This window comes from Oryctolagus cuniculus, chromosome 15 (genome assembly GCF_964237555.1).
Source record: "Oryctolagus cuniculus chromosome 15, mOryCun1.1, whole genome shotgun sequence".
In the NCBI taxonomy this organism is placed as follows: Eukaryota; Metazoa; Chordata; class Mammalia; order Lagomorpha; family Leporidae; genus Oryctolagus; species Oryctolagus cuniculus.
Window position 1 is genome coordinate 74928256 of NC_091446.1, and position 15912 is coordinate 74944167.

Here is a 15912-nt window from a genome sequence, read left to right on the forward strand (position 1 = left end):
GGAAATGAGGTTGTTAGTTAAGAGTGGGAAGGAATCTATTTTACTAAGGTCGGTAGTAGTCATGATTGTTAAAGTTGGATGTTGACGTGAGTGTTGAGGACATAAAACAAAATTAAGACCGGTTAGCATGATTATGGATTTTCTTATGGAATGATTTAGCTCTTAAGGTTAGGCAAATGTATCTTTAAAGTGACAGATAAGCTATTTTTGTCTTTGTGGGCCATAGCCTCTGTCTCAATATTTGACTCTGCCATTATTGCATAGAAGTAGCCATGGATAATGTAGAAGTGAATGAATGCAGTTGTATTACAATGAAAGTTACTCAAAAACTGGCAATCCATTTGGTGTGAGATGATTAATTTCTTCTGATTTATCTGATTGAGTGTGCAGGTAAAGGCAGAAGATATAGGGGTGTCAGTAGTCTCTTCTGCCAACAAGTATGATGGAATAAGAAAAGGTGCTAGAAGATCAAGCGTGTCTTCAAGAGTTCTAGGTAAATGTGTTGTGCCATGGACTGTGAGTGGATTAAGAGAGAAATGAGGATATGGGGGCAATGATGGAAAATGCAAAGAGGCCAGATCAAGAATTCCAGGTCTCTGTAAGATCAGAGAATGGCAGAGATTGAAGTTCTAGGCTCAGTTTGCTGAAAGTTGGAAGGTGGGGGATGGATAAAGGGAAGTATATGTAATAGAGACTGCTCAGAAGTAGAGTAGTTACTGGTGGTCTGGAAGGCAGGGGAATGGAATGGAACAGGAGGAAAGATTAATGAAATGAAGAAGAGAAGTTGTTGAGTTGAATCAGTAGTGTATTTTCCAAGAATGGTGATGTATGAGGATACTTCAAAAAGTTTGTGGAAAATGGAATTAAAAGATAAATTTATCTTGGTGCCAAAATTTTTAAAATTGGAAAAATGAGGTATCTTCACAAACTTTGTAGAAAATGTGTATTGTGAAAAACACTAGGTATAGACTGCAATTTTTTTCCCTCCAAAATAGATGTCTTCTGGTATCATCTTCCACAGACTTTTTGAAGTGCCCTTGTGAGTGTTGCTGAAAAGGAAGACAGTGACCTGGACTCTACTGTATTCAGTGAGTGAGGAAGAGTGACTGTGTGGTTGGCAGGTGATCACAACAATGAAGGCAACAAGGGGTAAATTTGCATTTAGACTTCAAAAGTACAGGGCTTTATGAGGGAGGGATAGGGGTGCTTCACTGGGGAAAATGAGGCTCCTGAGCCCAGCTGCAGGCACGGTGGACAAGGCCACCACGGGGAGGGCTGCAGGATGTTTGCTGTGCACAGTGATAAGCTGGTGTCCTCTCAAGAAAAGGAAAAGGAAATTCAGTTCAAGATCACACCCTAGGAGAATTTACTGACAGTCGAGTATGAGTTTCAGTGATGGTACAGGCTGTCCTGTCAGCTGGAGAGGAGGTGGCCCCCGAGTGTACGTGACAGACAGCTTGGGATGGTGGCTCTTTCTTGGAGGGCCCGGGAATGGGTGGGTAGTGTGGTAGTTGGGAGAACAGGGCAATGAAACCTCTGGTCAACTGCCTTCCCCTCCCCCCCCCCTTTTTGTTTTGAAGTGCTTTTAAAGTTCATTTTAAATAGACTTTTTAATTCACAAATAGTTGCACATATATATATATATATATGGTGAACAATAGAATGTTTTAAAAATCAAGCTAATGCATATTAATTAATCTGCATATGCTAATGCATATATCCATAATTTCACTGATGTATTCTCTTTCTGTGGTGAGAATGATAATCCACTGTTTCAGAAATTTTTAATCAGACAGTGTATTATTATGAACTGTGGTCATTGTGCAGGGCAGATGCTCACTGAAGCTGATTCCACAGTCTCACTGAAACTTTGAACCCTGCCATCAGTATCGCCTTTTGCCTCATACCCCTTCCCTCCCACCTCTGAGAACCACCTTCCTGCTCTGTTTCTATGAGATCAGCTTTTTAAGATTTCACATATGAGGATACTATAAAAAGATCATGGGAAAAGCTTGTTATGAAAAAACCATACATGGATTTCAAAATTATTTTGTCTAAAAATAGACTTACCTTTTAATTCTGTTTTTCTGTGAGCTCTTTGAAGTATACCCTCTCATGAGTGAGATCATACAGTATCTGTCCTTTTGTGCTTGGCTTATTTCACTGGGCATGATGTCTGATTCCTTTTATTATGTGAAATACAATGACCAAATTAAGCTTGTTCAGAAATTTAAATTGGGGTGACTGGAACCATGTTTGAATAATTATAAAGAAATTTTTTAGGAGTTATGGTTAATTAAAATTAGCTTATGTCTTACTGAAATTCAGGAAAATTGTGTCCTCACTGCATTTTGTGATGGGGTTGAAAGTTTTCCAACCTGCAGTGGATTCCTCAGCTTTGGTGTGCGGTAAGTCACACGAGATGTGCTGTGACAGTGCCACCTGACCAAAGGGAGAAAAGTTTGTGGAGTTGCTCCTAACTGTGGCTCCTTGGAACTCCTCTGGGGGAAACCAAACTATGTAGTAGAACATATTCTAGAAATGTCTTCGCACTAAGGTTGAGAGACACGGGTTGGGACCTGGCCTCCTGAGGCTCTTTTCTCTTAGAAGAAGAAGCGTCTGATAAATGCAGCAGGGAAAGACCCCACATGGGGAGGGGTGTCCAGTGACAGGCTGTGGCTGACGGCAGTGAAAAGTGAGGGCTGTGTTTTGTGTCCCTGTGCTAGTGGGTATATTTTAACTTGATGTTTCCTTTGCCAGCAATATGGAAAAGAAAATAATATCATATGATAATGTGATATAGGACAATTGGGTAAATTAGGCCACACAAATAAAATTTTAATTGTATAATTACATTGATAAGTTGGATGATTGCCTTACTTGCTCTTAATCTGCACAGGAAAATATTTTTAAAAAAAATTGTGGCCGGCGTTGCGGCTCAATAGGCTAATCCTCCGCCTTGCGGCGCTGGCACCCCTCTTCCAGTCCAGCTCTCTGTTGTGGCCCGGGAGTGCAGTGGAGGATGGCCCAAGTGCTTGGGCCCTGCACCCCATGGGAGACCAGGATAAGCACCTGGCTCCTGCCATCAGATCAGCATAGTGCGCCGGCCATGGCGGCCATTGGAGGGTGAAACAATGGCAAAAGGAAGACCTTTCTCTCTGTCTCTCTCACTGTCCACTCTGCCTGTCCAAAAAAAAAAAAAATTGTTTACTTGAAAGGCAGAAACAGAGAAGGAGACAGAGGGAGGGAGAGGGGAGAGGGAAAGATCTTCAGTCCACTGATTCAATGATCAGTGGCTGTAATGATCAGGGCTGGGCCAGGCAGGAGCCAGGAGCTTCTTCCAGGTCTCCCACATGGGTGCAGGGGCCCAAGTACTTGGGCCATCTTCTGCTGCTTTCTCAAGTGTATCTTCAGGGAGCTGGAACAGAAGTGGAGCAGCTGGGATTCAAACCAGCACCCATATGGGATGCTGACACAGTGTGCAAAGGCTTAACATTCTATGCCACAGTGCTGAGTCAGGCAAACTTTTATGAGCCATTTTTGTGAACTTTTATATACTCTTTGTGGGATGTGGCTGAGACACAGTGGAACTTAAAACTGGATGGAAAGCCACATGTTCCACTCAGACACCTGCTACTAGACTCTGATAGAATTTACTGAGAGGTACTAAATCACTTTGACTTTGTAGTTCTCTCTCTCTCTTTCTCTCCCTCTCTGTGTGTGTGTGTGTGTGTGTATCATTGTTGTATGAGGAAAAGATTTCAGAATACTGCCCAAAATAACTTGGAACAGATTTAAGTCTCTTGGGGGATTCCTGAAGGCAGTAGAATGTGAGGATGATTCTGGAATTGGGGAGGGTAGCAGGCTCTTCTGTTAGGACTAGAACTGGTGCCCACATGGGATGGCAGCACCACAGGTGGAGGCTTAATCTACTATGCTACAGTGCCAGCCCTAGCCCTTCCTTGATTTCTATAATGATCTACTTTCAATTTACTTTATACTCGTAAGATTAACCCTACACCCTACACTAAGTAAAGAGTTCAACAAATAGAAGAAGGCAATGTTCCTCAATGGTAGCGAAAAGGGCTATAAACAGTCATTGAATCTCAAAATGTCAGTTTCACTGCTATACATTACATTTTTGGTACTGTGTTACCACAGATCATGGAAAACAGGATGTTTGTCTTTTTTGGGACTGGCTTGTTTCAATAAGTATAATGGTTTCCAGTTGCATCCATTTTGTTGAAGACAGGATCTCATTCTTTTTTTGTAGTTGAGTAGTATTCCATACTACTTTTATATCTAGATCTATCTATACCACAATTTCTTTATCCAGTCATCAGTTGATGGACATCTGGGTTCCATATCTTAGCTATTGTGAACTGAGCTGCAATAAACATGGGGGTACAGATAATTCAAATGCTGATTTCATTTCCTTTGGGTAAATTCCCAGAAGTGAGATGGCTGGATCATATGGTAGGCCTATATTCAGATTTTTGAGGTCTATCTCCATACTGTCTTCCATTGTGGCTGCACCAGTTTATATTCTTGCCAACAGTGGATTAAGGTACCTTTTCCCACACATCCTCACAAGCATTTATTGCTTGTTGATTTCTGTATGAGAGCCATTCTAACTGGGGTGAAGTAAAAACTAACTGTGGTTTTGATTTGTGTTTCCCTGATGGCTAGTGATCCTAAGCATTTTTTCATGTGTCATTTGAATTTCATGCCATTTGAATTTCCTCTTTTGAAAAATGTCTGTTCAAGTCTTTTGCCCATTTCTTAACTGGATTGTTTAGTTGTTGTTGAGTTTCTTGAGCCCTTTATAGATTCTGGATATTAACCCTTTATCAGTTTCATAGTTCACAAATATTTTCTCACATTCTGTTGGTTGTCTCTTCACTTTGCTCAGTATTTCCTTTGCAGTGAAGAAACTTCTTAGCTTGATATAATCCCATTTGTCTATTTGCCTTTGATTGCCTGTGCTTCTGTGGTCATTTCCAAGAAGTCTTTGCCTATACCAATATCTTACAGAGTTTTCCCAATGTTCTTCTCTAGTAATTTGATGGTATCAGGTTGTAGATTTAGATCCTTGCTCCATTTTGAGTTGATGACAATCAATCAACCATAAATGTATGTATTTATTATGGACACTAAATTCCATTTCATATATATATATGGTATATATATGAAATATATATATATATATTCATGTCCTTATGGTAGTACCAGTGTTTTGATGTTAGAAAATGTGTCTTTCAACATTATTCTTCACTTTCTTTTTTTTTTTAAGATTTATTTATTTATTTGGAAGTCAGAGTTACACAGAGAGAGAAGAAGAGGCAGAGAGAGGTCTTCCATCCTCTGGTTCACTCCCCAACTGGCTGCAATGGCCAGAGCTGCACTGATCCAAAGCCAGGAGCCAGGAGCTTCTTCCTCTGGGTCTTCCCACATGGGTGCAGGAGCCCAAGGACTTGTGCCATCCTCCACTGCTTTCCTAGGCCATAGCAGAGAGCTGATTATCCTTCATTTTCAAAAATTTTTTTTCTATACTGGGTCCCTTACATTCCCTCATGAATTTTACAGTCACTATGTCAACTTCTGAAGAAGAGGCAGCAAGAATTTTTATAGCACTTAAAATGTTAATCTTTCTAAAAATTTGGGGAGCATTATATTAACCATATTAAGTTTTCCAACCCAGGAACACAATGTGTTTCTCCATTTATGTAGATATTTAATTTTTTACAATTATGTTTTGCAGATTTTAGGTTTCTATGTGGAAATCCTTTTGAAAATTTTACTCTTATATTTTGATAGTAATTATAAATGGAATTGTTTTCTTCATTATTTGTTCACTGATAACATATAGAAATATAGTTTATTTTGGTCTATTGATATTTTATCTTGCAGCCTTGTTGAACATGTTTATTAGCTTCTTGTGGATTGCCTAAGATTTTTCTCTACTTAAGATCATGCTATGTGAGAATACAGATAATTTTACTTCTTTTCCAAAGAAGTAGCCTTTTATTTCCTTCATATTGTGTTTTCAATTACCCTGTCTAAAGCCTACAATATAATGTTGAATAGAAGTGGTGAGAGCAAAAATATTTGTATGTTTCCTGGTCTTGGAAGGAAAGCTTTCAGTTTTTACTACTTTTATATCATGTTAACTGTGGGTTTTTCATATTTATCCATTGTCAAACTTGAGTTTATCTTCCATTCCTAGTTTGTTGAATTTTTTTTAATCACAAAGGGCATTAAGTGTTCTCAAATACTTTTTTCTTTCTATAAAGATGATCTGTGGATTTTTTTCTTATTTTATTAACATGATTTACTACATTAATCAATTTTTTCATGCTAACCACCCTTTCATTCCTGATCTGTTGCTCATGGCACATAATCCTTTTATTATGCTTCTATGTTCTGTCTGGTAGTGTTTTTTGAGGATTTTTACATTCTCTATATATTTTTAAAGACTTATTTATTTAAGAGGTAGGCTTATAGACAGAGAGGAAAAGACAGAGAGAAAGATCTTCCATCTGCTGATTCACTCCCCAAATGGCTGCAACATCTGGTGCTGGACCAATCCAAAGCCAGGAGTCAGGGGCTTCTTCTAAGCTTCCCACATGAGTGCAGGAGTCCAAGCACCTGGGCCATCTTCCACTGCCTTCCCAGACCATAGAAGAGAGCTGGGTTAGAAGAGGAGCAGCTGGGACTTGAACTGGCACCCACATGGGACGCTGACACCATAGGCAGTGGCTCTACCCACTGTGCCACAGTGCCAGCCCCTTTTACATATATATTTATGGGTGATATTCATTTGTAGTTTTATTTGTGATATATTTTATTTTGGCATCAGTGTAATACTGGTATCCTGGAATAAGATGGAATATTTTCCCTTCATCTACATTTTGCAGGGGTTAGTGAATTAATTATCCTATAAATGTTTGGGGGCATTTACCAATAAAGACATCTAGTCCTGGACTTTTCTTCATGGTACTTTTAATTTGATTATTAATATAGTTTTTGTTATAGGTATATTAAGATTTTATGTTTCTATTTGAATAAGTTTTTAGTAGTTGTATATTTCTATGAATTTATCCACTTTATCTAAGTTGTCTAACTTATTGGCATGTGATATTTCCATAGTGTTCTGTAATGTTTTGAATTTTTGTAAGGGTGGTAATGTCCCTTTCATTTCTGATCTTTACTAATTTAAGTTTTTTTCTGTTTTCTTTTTATAATTAAGTTTATATGGTTCACTGATTTCTTTTAAGTAATCAACTTTTGATTTCCTTGGATATCTGAATTTTTTCTATTCTGTTTATTTCAGTTTTAATTTTTATTTTTCCTCCTTTTGCTTTAGATTTAATTTGCTCTCCTAGTTTTTTAAGGTGAAAGTTTAGTTTTATTGATATGATATCTTTATGCTTTAATATAAACATTTACAGCTATAAAATTTCCTGTGGAAAACAGTAGAGATGTGGAGTTGGCATTGTGATATAGTGGGTAGAGCCAATGCCTGTGATGCCAGCATCCTATATGGGTGCCGGTTCATGTCCCAGCTGTCCCACTGCTGATCTAGTCCCTGGTAATGGCAACAGAACATGGCCTGAGTACTTGGGCCTGTCACCCATGGGGGAGACCCAGAAACTCTTTGCTTTGGCCTGGCTCTGCCCTGGTTGTTGCAGATACCTGGGAGGTGGACCAGTGGATGGAAGATCTTTCTCTCTCTGTTTCTCCCTCTCTAACTCTTTCAACTAAATAAGTAAATCTTAGAAAAACAAAAACAAAAACAGTATAGATGTTCCTCGGCAAACTGAATGTATAACCACCAAATATTCCAGCAAGAAACAACATTATATCAACATTCTATCAAAGGAGATGGGGTGATTATATATCAGAGATAACCAAAGCCCTGTGTTTATTGAAGCACTGTTTACAATAACCAAGATGCCCATTGATGGTTGAATGAATAAAAACACATGGTACATAAACACAATGGAATCTTGTTTAGCCAGAAAAAAAGATTTAAGTTGTGTCACGTGAGGCAACAGATAGGCCTGTGTTAAGTGAAATAAACCAGACAGAGAAAGACAAATACCATGTGCCCTTCACTCACTGACGGAAGTTGGTCACATACATGTGAAGAGTAGAGTAGGAGTCGTTAGAGTTTAGAAAGAGTAGGGGAAGGCAAGGACAGAAAGAAGGTGGATAAGAGGTACCACAATACAGCTCGGGTGGTAGGAAAGTAGTTCTCACATTCAGTAGCACAATAGGATAATCATAGTCTATGACAATTAATTTTACATTTCAAAATAGGGGTTGAAAGATCCCCAGCACATAGAAATCATAGTATTTGAGGAGATGGAGATGATACTTACCTTAATTTTATTATCATTCCATATTATATACATTGTACCTGTGTCAAAATATAACACTGTGCTCCATAAGTGCAAATATTATGTGTGTTACAGATAATAAATAAAATGTCTTCAGAGCACTTGTTTTGCTTTTGCTGAATCCTCTAAATTTTAGTATATTGTTTCTTCATTTCCATCCATCTCACAACATTTTCTAATTTCCCTACTGACTTTCTCCTTTGATCCATTGATTTTTTAAGAGTGTTTGCTTTAATGTCTATATATTTACAAATATCCTACATTTCCCTATGTATTGATTCCTCACTTCATCCCGTTCTTAACTCATTCCATTCCATTCTGTATGATTACCATCCTTCTACATTTACTAAGACTTGTCTTATTGCCTGACATACACTGTATCCTTGAGACTGTTTCATGTTCACTCAGGAAGTACATGCACTCTAAGATTGATGTAGGTCTCTAAGAGGTCTGTTAAGTCTACCTGGTGGACAGCATTGTTCAAGTCTTCTACATGCTTATTAATTTTCTTCTAATTCTATTCAGTATTGAAAGTGGAGGTCTTTGTCTTCATCCATCATTGTTGATATTTATTATTACTTAGAATTGCCTAGGAATCTATAATTATCTCAAAATAAAAGTTTAATTTATTCATTTTTAAAATACTTTATTTATTTGAGAGGCAGATTTACAGAGAGAGAGGGAGAGAGAAGTCTTCAATCACTGATTCACTCGCCAAGTGGCCACAATGACTGGAGCTGGGCCTATCCAAAATCAGGAACCAGGAGCTTCTTCCAGGTCTCCCAGGTGGGTGCAGGGACCCAAGCACTCGGGCTGTCTTCTACTGCATTCCCAGGGCATAGCAGAGAGCTGGATCAGAAGAAGATCAGCTGGACCAGGAACTGGTGCCCATAATGGATGCTGGCACCACAGGCAGAGGCTTAGCCCACTGTGCTACAGCCCTGACCCCTAAATTTTAAACCATCTGTACAGGGACTGGTGCTGTGGCACAGCAGGTTAAAGCCCTGGCCCGCAGCACCAGCATCCCATATGGGCACAGTTTTGAGTCCCTGCTGCCCCACTTCCAATCCAGCTCCCTGCACCTGAGAAAGCAGTGGAGGATGGCCCAAGAACCTGGGTCCCTGCACCCATGAGGAGACCCAGAAGAAGCTTCTGGCTTCAGATTGACTCAGCTCCAGCCGTTCTGGCCATTTGGGGAGTGAACTAATGGATGGAAGACCTCTCTATCTCTGTCTCTACCTCTCTCTATAATCCTGTCTTTCATTTAAATAAAATAAATCTTTAAGTAATAAAACATCTGTACAAACTTCTAAGTGTAATGGAGCTCTGTTATTGGTCCCTTGTTTGGCTTTAGTTATTGGAGACCTCTCCCCACTTCATTCCTCTCAAATCGAAAGCCTTAGCTTTGCTGGTAAATCTAAAAAAAAGTTGGATTTAACATCCTGTTCTTGAAGTGTCAAGATGAATCAGAATATAGCAGTACACAGCAGGTGGCAGAGCCTGAGCCCTGGGCATGACCGAGTTGATTTGGAGGGATTGTCCAAAGGTAGGGATGCTTAAGTCTCTGTCCGCAGAGTGGAGTTTCAATTATAAGTCAGTAATAAAGTTAGAAAGCAAACCGGTTGAAGTCAATGTGGTTAATGTAGCACGGGTGCAGTTGAAAGTCAAAAGCTAAGAGGGGGCAAACAATGAATGAGAGTCACTGTGTCAGAGAGAGAGCAAGCAGGTGCCAAGGTACAGATCAGGGATCCCACCAAGTCAAAGCAAACGTTCTCTCTGGGAACGTCTGCCAGGCCTGGTGGGGTTCTTCTCCACACCTTATTTCTGGCTGCTTTTATTCGTGCTCCTCTAGAGGATTTTCCTACCTCTTTAAAGGTGCCCAGGACTTCTGGTGGTCAGTGGACTCCTTATGTGCCTCCAGTAAGAGGACTCCTGCATTTGGTCACACAGGTGTTGGGTCTACGATAGGTTGAGTATTGCACCATGGGGAGTGTCTGGTGCAGCCTCTGGCCCATAGCAGAGACTCAACAGATGTGATTTTCTGTTTGCTGCTCTTAAGTTGTGCTGTGTCTTGTATGCCATTGAAATTGCACTGAAATTGCTTACTTATGCACTTATTTATGTGTTTATTGACTGGCTCTGGCAATCCTTGAGATTCCCTTGGGGAAAAAACATGGTGTAATGAAAAGAAGCTACCACTGTGCTCTGAAAACTACAATGATTGAGTCAAGTTATGGAACATCTTTGTGTACATACGGTACACACACATAGCCATGCAAACATGTGCACCTGCACATAGATGCATACACTGGCACTGCACACACCAGAGCATGGCTATTGTAATTATTAAGTTTGACATTTGTAAAGCACCAGCACTGGGCCTGGTGATCAAAGAGTGGAAGTTCCTTAATATTTTCTCGCATTTCTCCTTCCATTCCTCTGCCTCAGCTTTTGCACCCTCCCCTCTGTGTGTGTGTGTGTGTGTGTGTGTGTGTGTGTGAGAGAGAGAGAGAGAGAGAGAGACACTGAGACTGGCTTTTACTCATTTGGAAAAATAAGCTCAAACATTCTGGAATCCGTTGTCCAGAATGAGATTCTGGCTTTAAGCAAGTTAGCCACCAGATTTGATAATTTTGTTCTTGAAGCTAACCATTTCTTGTAGCTAAATTCACCAGATGGAGCAGAGGTATAAGGATAGGTACAAGAGTGCTCCTGCTGGCAAGAGGCTTATTTTGCTCCTTAAGTACGCGTGAGTGTTCCTGGTCTCTGCTGCACAGGAGTCTCAGGCTCCTGTGACCCTGTCATTCCTTCTGCTTTCCCTCCATCCTCATAGAGATATGGTGGTTGTGCTGCTGCACCTGGATTTTGTTACCGTGGTTACAGCTACAGTCACTGATGGAGAAGGGGCAGGGAGCTGTATATTTATCAGGGCAAATTATACTGACATTTAAATTGGAAGCATCATCATGGAGTACAGCTGCTGAGGAGTGGGAGTGCATGTGCCCCCTTTGCAACTGGGATGTGAGGAAGACTCTTGTCTCCTTCCGTGTGTGTGTGTGTGTGTGTGTGTGTGTATGTTCATGTGCATGAATTCCTTAGCCTGTAACATGTTTGGAGGTCTGAGATTCTGATTGGGAATAGGAAAGAGCCTTTTTATTGTTTATTTTTAAATTTATTTTCATCTACTTGAAAGGCAGAATGACAGGGAGATGGCGAGAGAAAAATCATTCATTCTCTGGTTCACTCTCTAAATGCCTGTAACAGCCAAGGGTGACCACTGCTGAATCCAGGAGCCTGGAACTCCATCAGATTTGCTGTGTGGGGGCCAGGGCCCAAATATTTGGGCCCTCATCTTCTACCTCCCAGATTTGCATTAGCAGGAAGCTGGATGGGAAGCCAAGCAGCAGGGCTTGAACCTGCACTTCAGTATGGGATGCAAGTGTTCCATGCCATGGCTTAGCCTGCTGTGCTCACATGCCTGCTTGAAAGCCTTTTCAATGAGTTGAGGGGTCAGTGCTGAATCAGAAGTTTCTCTTCAGATGCTATAAATGATGACAAGCCAGTCAGATGTGAGCAGAGAGTGATACCTCTGAAGCTTCAAGGAGTTGAGATGGAGAGTCAGATGGAAGAGCTTGGGAGGGAGGCAGCAGTCTGAGGAGGGGGGAGATGGGACAGAGCCTTGGCTAGGTGGGTGCTGGTATCTACAGTCTGCTGCTGGGCCCTGGGGCCTGGCAGGCTCATGGGAGTTAGCAGGTGGACTAGCTCAAGGATGCCCATGCTGTCTGGAAAGTGGCAGAACCAACTATACTACTGAGTTGTGTCTTCCCCTCCTTTGGGAAGAAGATGAGTTTAAGGACAGACTGGTTGCAAATGTTGTCTTTGTGCAGTAGCAGGCTTGAAATATATAAAACATATCCACACAGAAGTGAATTTGCCACTGGAGTTCTTCCTTGTTAGTCAATTAACAAATATCTACTGAGTTCCTACTCCATGCCAGGGCTGAAGGAGCCTCAGGCCTGCAGTGCTCTTCTTTGTTCTTAACCTCAGTGTCCTCACCTTAATTCAGCACCTGCACTCAGATCAAGTGCACCCTCCTGAGACAGGCATTAGGACATTGGAGAGGCTAAGAAGCTCTAGGCAGAGCTCTAGGAAAAACCTCTAACTGGCTGTAGATTTAGACTCTACTTTCCAGTAGGTAGATGGAAAAAAGCTCCTTGAAACCTCTGAGCCAGTTCCTAGCTTAGTGCCAAGAGTCCAGGATGGTGCTGATGGAGGGATGCCTTGCCCACTTTACCTCATTTTTCTGGTATTGAGTAATCTAAATGGAACCACTTCCATGAATACTTTGGGAGATGAAGAGCTTAAACATTCTGTGTTCTCATTGGTTAGTCTGGAGAGGATGTGTATGTGGCCAGCCATGTATACATAAAACTCCATCCATTTGTGCTTTTAATTCTGTGTACATCCAAGTGGGTGCCTACATGTGTTCAGGTATGCAAATGTGGGTGTGTGTGTTTGTGTGTGCATTACATACAAGGGGACTTCAAATAAGTCCATGGAAAGTGTGTATTATGAAAAAAAACTATGAATTTTAGCAGTTTTTTTGCACCAAAATAAACTTATCTTTTAATTCTCTTCTTTTCAAGAACTTTCTGAAGTCTCCTCATATGTAAAAGACCTCTCAGTGTAGGCATTTGGAAATCAGAACTTGATTTGAGGGTTGCTGCTGCTTCTCCTAAGCTCTGTGATCTTGAGCAGGCAACAGTAGCTCCTTGAGCCACATTTTTTCATATGGAAAAATTTCATATGGAAAAATTCATATGGAAATAATTAATCCTATATCACAGGCATCTTTGGGAGGATTATGTGCAATAATTAATATAAAGCATCTGTCAGGTGCCTGGTACCAAAGGGGTGATTAACAAATATTTCAGCTCTCTTTCCTGCCTTCCCATCTCCCAACTGTGGAAAGGCATGCCTCAGATTTTGTTGTTATTCTCAGCTGGAACAAACAGCTCTAACTTAGGCATATCAGTAGCTTGAATCATAGGCAATTTATAGAGTTTTGTAAAAGCATATTCACCTATTTGTTCTCATATCCATTGGCCACAGCAAAGCAGTCAAAATCATTCTTAAAGAAATTTTTTTTAAAGATTTGTTTATGTATTTGAAAGGCAGAGTTACAGAGCGAAAGGGAGACACAGAAATCTTCCATCCCCTGGTTCACTCCCCAGCTGGCCACAAAAAGCCAGGGCTGGGCCAGGCTGAAGTCAGGAGCTAGGATCTTCTTTCAGGTCTCCAACATGGGTGGCAGGGATCAATGTACTTGGACCATCTTCTGCTTTTCCAGAAGCATTAGCAGCTGGATTGGAAGTAGAGAAGCTGGGGTTCAAACTGGTGCCCGTATGGGATGCCATCTTGGCAGGTGAAGGCTTAACTTCCCAAAATCATTTTAGTTGGTGACATGTGGAAGAAAGAACGAGAAGGCCCAATCAGAGTAGTTGTTATCTATGATAGCAATGCCTAGGCTCCAGCTCCCAAGCTCTTGACTTGAACAGAGGAGAATAGGACTGCTCCATATAGAATGACATTCAGATGCAGATAAAGTACCCTCCTTATCATTTCTTCTTTGTGTTTGGCCACAATTGGTCCCCAAGTCTTGGAATGCCATCCCAAAGAGGAGTAGGGAAATTGCCTCCAGATTTAACAGTCCTTGTTTGTGGTTTCATATTTGAAAGGTCAGGGGCTTTGTGTCAGGTGTGAGAGGCTCTGGGGATACCTTCCTGCTTGGTCTAGAAGAGAGGATAAGACCTTTTATTACAGCCCTGCCACTGGCAGGTGATGGCTCCACTTGGGCAGGAACCTTGAGCTGGTTCCCTCTGAGAAGTGGCTGACACTACTCTTGCGTTGGTGGCTCCCTGTGTTTGGGACTCCCAGTCCACCTAGGATAGGTGTTCATGGCCTGTGTATTTGTCTTCATCCATGTTGAGCAAGAGCCATGCTGGGATCTGTAGCCATTCTGACTAGGTTCAAGAATGGTTTAGTTGAATCTAGGGGACAGGGTTAAAGAGAAGAGCTGCAGTTAGACTGTGGAGGGTAGGATTTAGGGGAGACCAAGACTAATGTGCAGTCTCTGGGATTTCTTATAGCTGTGCAGCTTGGCCAGTGTTAAGGTGGGCCAGGGAAGAATGTAGAAGAAGTAATGACCTTGAACATCGATATTACTGAACTGCTGAGATATTTACTGCAAAGGAGCTATATTCATTCCTTATTTATCTGTTGCCACAGGATCACATTGATTCATAAATGCAAGAAGCCAAAGGCTTTTATTTATTCCCACTTTACCCAACTGAAACAGGCAGCAGCAACCCTGCCCCTACTCCATCCTTAATGTCCTCCAGGCATGGGCTGTAGAGAAGTTTCTGTGTCTGTCTGTGGGTGTGCAATCCTTAGTCAAACTCAAGTGTCACCTTTTAAAAATTTTTCTTTCCACTTAATGTATGCTAAACTGATCTTCTGCATATAAAGAGAATTGAAAATGAATCTTGATATGAATGGAAGGGGAGAGGGAGTGGATAAGGGGAGGGTTGCGGGTTGGAGGGACGTTATGGGGGGGAAGCCATTGTAATCAATATTCTGTACTTTGGAAATTTATATTCATTAAATAAAAGTTAAAAAAAATTTTTTTTCTTTCCAAGATCAGTTCTTTAAAATCACTTACAGTTCTTTTTTCTGTGGGCCAGCTTGGTTTCCCAGAGGGCTAAGCTGGCATCCCATATTTGGAGTGCTGATTTGAGTCTTGGCTGTTCCACTTCTGATCCAGCTCTCTGTTAATGTGCCTGGGAAAGCATTCAGAAGATGGCCCAAGGAACTGGGTCCTTGCACCAATGTGGGAAACCTGGAGGGAGTCCCAGGCTTCTGGCATTGGCCTGGCACAGTCCCTGCTGGTGTCAAAGTCTGAGTGTTGAAGTCCAGTCAACTGCACTTGAGTTCCATCAGTAAGAACACTAACCAAATCTTTCTCTTCATTGAATGCAACTTAGTATCTGTCATTGTGGGTAATGATTTTTTTAAGGTTTATTTTTATTTGAAAGAATTTCAGAGAGAGATCATTAGATCTTCCATCCACTAGTTCATTCCCCAGTTGGTTGCAACCCTATGGGTTATGATTTTTTTCTCTAGTTTGTTGAGAAGCTGAAATGAAAATTTATTAAAAAGCTTCTATCTGCTGGCTCATTCACAAATGGCTGTAATAGCCAGGGCAGGGCCTGACTGACCAGAGCTAAGAATCCATCTGATTTTTCCAATGAAGCTCTCAGGGACCACAGTACTTAAGCTACCTTTCAGTGTCTTCCCAAGCGCATTAGCAGAGAGCTAGATCAGAAGCACAGCAGCTGGAACTCGAACTTGTCCTCTCATATGGGATGATGGTATTTCAAGCAATGGTTTAACCCACTGTGCCATAATATCAGCCCCTAACTGAAAATTTAAATATTTTCTGCTCAACTTC

General features: G+C 41.1%; 1 long non-coding RNA gene across 4 annotated transcripts in view; it reads left to right on the forward strand.

Annotated features, from left to right (window-relative positions):
• LOC127487441 (uncharacterized) overlaps positions 1–15912 on the forward strand; it is a 220441-nt gene that overhangs the window by 22643 nt on the left and 181886 nt on the right. For 2 of the 4 annotated variants that reach the window (XR_011382789.1, XR_011382792.1), the window contains one exon: positions 996–1149. The exons of 1 other annotated variant lie outside the window; for it this stretch is intronic. This is a non-coding gene — a long non-coding RNA (uncharacterized lncRNA). The remainder of the gene's footprint in view (positions 1–995; positions 1150–15912) is intronic. One more of the 4 variants, XR_011382791.1, reaches the window with a different exon arrangement.